The sequence below is a fragment of the Stenella coeruleoalba genome (assembly GCF_951394435.1).
Source record: "Stenella coeruleoalba genome assembly, chromosome: 14".
NCBI classification, from domain to species: Eukaryota; Metazoa; Chordata; class Mammalia; order Artiodactyla; family Delphinidae; genus Stenella; species Stenella coeruleoalba.
In genome coordinates this window covers 48,453,881-48,457,028 of record NC_137160.1, presented here as the reverse complement: position 1 = coordinate 48,457,028, position 3,148 = coordinate 48,453,881, and positions in this window count along the sequence as shown.

Below are 3,148 nucleotides of genomic sequence, written 5' to 3'. Positions count from 1 at the left end.
CTATATGCTCAGTTACTTATCTCTCAACTTTTAGATGTATTCTTCTCATTCTTAAAAGTAGAAATTAAGCTACAATCAAAATGTCATACATTCAACAATTTATTGAACATCATTATCCATCAAGTTGTGCTATCCACCAAGTAATCTATGCAACATTTCATGAATAAATAGAAAAGACAAACATAAGGCTTATAAATTTCAGTTATTCAGATAACCTGAATAATTTAAAATGAAACAGTTCCTCCATTACTCAGCCCCTTCATTAAGACCTTAAGCATATATATAATTAAACTTTCCATTTCTTATTAATGCATGATTTAACTTCCAGCTTTTTTTTTTTTCTAACACTGGCTTCATAGCATCCACTTTTAAAATATTTTGCACTTTTAAGAAAGTCTTGCATTGGTGAAAGAAATAATGCCTGGAACGGGGAAACTCATTTGAAAAAGATTAGCTTTTTTTTTTCAGCTGCTAATTCCAACAATAAAGATATTGCTAAAGGAGAGATTAATGTTAAAGGAATTCTGTGTCTATGAAACCTGACCTGAAAGGAATTAATTACAGAAAACATATTACGTACCAGTACAAGTAAATCTTCAATTTAAAATGTCAGCAGCAAAACATAAATCTCTTTGATAAGTTTTAAGTCATAGTGTCAAAGTTGCAATCTGGAGTCTAAACCAATTACAAAGAAAACACTCTATTCAGGATTTTATATAACCATCCTTAACATATGTTTTACTTTCTTTTACTTATCCATACTCTGTAAAATTTTCATGTTAACATTTTGAGATTTTTCTACAGACTATTTCCAGATTTCTTTAGGTACTGCAAGTTTACTTCAAATCTAAGTGTTATATCTGCCTGAATAATATGTTGTGTTATTTCCCAGAAGCTTTCTTTTAAGGAAGATCATTTAGAAGGACCTTTTTAAAGATATATGAAGGGGTGAAGTTCCATCAGAAGCTATCTGAATCTAGTGTGTAAGTGTATGTATGTATGTGTATATGTTTAAAATATCAATGTTTTTATATATAAAACAATATATATGTGTTATATACACACATATATACATACTAAAATATTCACATATTAAAGTTAGAACAATATATAAGAGGCTTTTAAATTAACATTTGTAGACAGATTTATGTTTACCAACATTTGTGCAAAATGTCACTGATACGTATGGGGAGGAGTGTCTTTATCACACAGAAACTACCATCTGTTCCCACTCAATAAGTTACTTGATATCTGTCCCACATACTCATAACCAACCCCTACCTCTTTTCTTAATCTATGAAATGGGTAGTAATATTTGACTACAGAATCATTTAAGAACTTCACATGGAACAGTTTGTGCTAAATATACAAATATAGCAGATGTATTTTGCCATTATAAACAATAAATTCTGTTTTCAATCTGTTTTTTACTAAGTCTCATTAACTTGACTTTTTTTCTTTCATATAATGTGAGTCATTAAAATCCCGTTTTAAAATTTCTGATATACATGCATAAGTACTTTTCTATTCTGTGGTGAACTATATCAAGAAAGAAATATTTTAAAAGTACACAGTATACATCATTTGCGTTGTACTGCACAAATGTAATTCAGTGAAATTTTTAAAATTTAATTACAACATGTATAGAAACATTTAAAGCTCAGTGTTTGTCACTGTCATCTTTTCTTTCTGAGGCTTTTATACCCACCCCAAAGGTCCTTGTTGATCCACTAAAACAATAAAAATCGTGGAAAGATCCTTTCTTTACTATAGAAGATGTGAAAAGAAAAGAGAGAGCTGACACTAGAATGATATTTGCAAGTAACAAAAGGTACTTTTGAAAATATCTTTAAAAGGTGAGGCATCATCTCAAGAAAACAGATTGCAGCATATTAGGAAAACCAGATGGTATTTATTTGAGAATTCTAAACGTTTAAGGATATAGGTAAGTGATCTACTAACAAAAAATGAGCATGTACCATTGAAAGAGATCATAAGGGATAAAAACAACTGATAAAAATTCAATCTATCTTTTTAAGTGTTGCTAAGTGTGCCAATAGAACTTATTGGCACAAGCTAAAATAATCACTGTAATCAGAGCTATAAGGTTTATATATAATGAAATAAAGAAGGAATGATAACATTTCTTATAATAGCAAATTATATTGCTTCCATTTAAAAAATGTATAATAAACAAAACCTTTATGGTATATGTATCTAGATAACGATGCCTATGGATAAGTATTTTTAAAGTTTTAGATATTACACACAAGTGAATTAATTTTACACATTTGAAACAGAATATGTAATTTGTTTTATACCTCAAAATTTTGTATTTAATTTTTTGTACAAATGAGCACAAATATATTTCTTTGGTTGGCATAATTTAACAATTATCATTACATTTTAATTATTACTAAAATAACAGAATATCTGGTTAACACTAAAGTTTGCAAAAACCAAAATATTGGTCATTAAAATCCGGAGATAATTAAAAGAAACCCTATACCAATTAGTGGTAACTACAGTTAATAAAAATAATAAAATTCATATTGAAAAGTTAGAAGCTATACATGACAAAGGAAAAATGTAACCATCTGTGAGCACCCCCTATTTGGAAGTTAATTTTTTCAATTATGTAGATACTCCTTTGCTGTGATATAATGGCGGGAGAATAAACAGATGAATAAAATTCCTCTTCTTTAAAAGAAATGATGATCTATATCATGCCTTTGTTGAATCTTATTTTCAAAGAATGCAAACACCATACTCTCATTTGATCTCAAGTAATTTTTCAGAATTTTTTTTTACTTTAGAATTCTATGGAAATACAGCAGTGGTTCTTATAAAGCTGGGATTTCAGAAAAAGGGAGATGCTCATACTATAGACTTTTTAATGTTACAGTAAAAGCTATATTGTACACTAATGGCATGATGTAAAAACAGAATTTTTAGGTGTAAGGGTTTTTTTTTTAATTTTATTTATTTTTTATTTATTTATTTTTGGCTGCGTTGGGTCTTTGTTGCTGCATGCAGGCTTTCTCTAGTTGCAGGGAGCAGGAACTACACTTCGTCGTGGCGCATGGGCTTCTCATTGTGGTGGCCTCTCTTGTGGAGCACGGGCTCTAGGCACGCGGGCTTCAGTAGT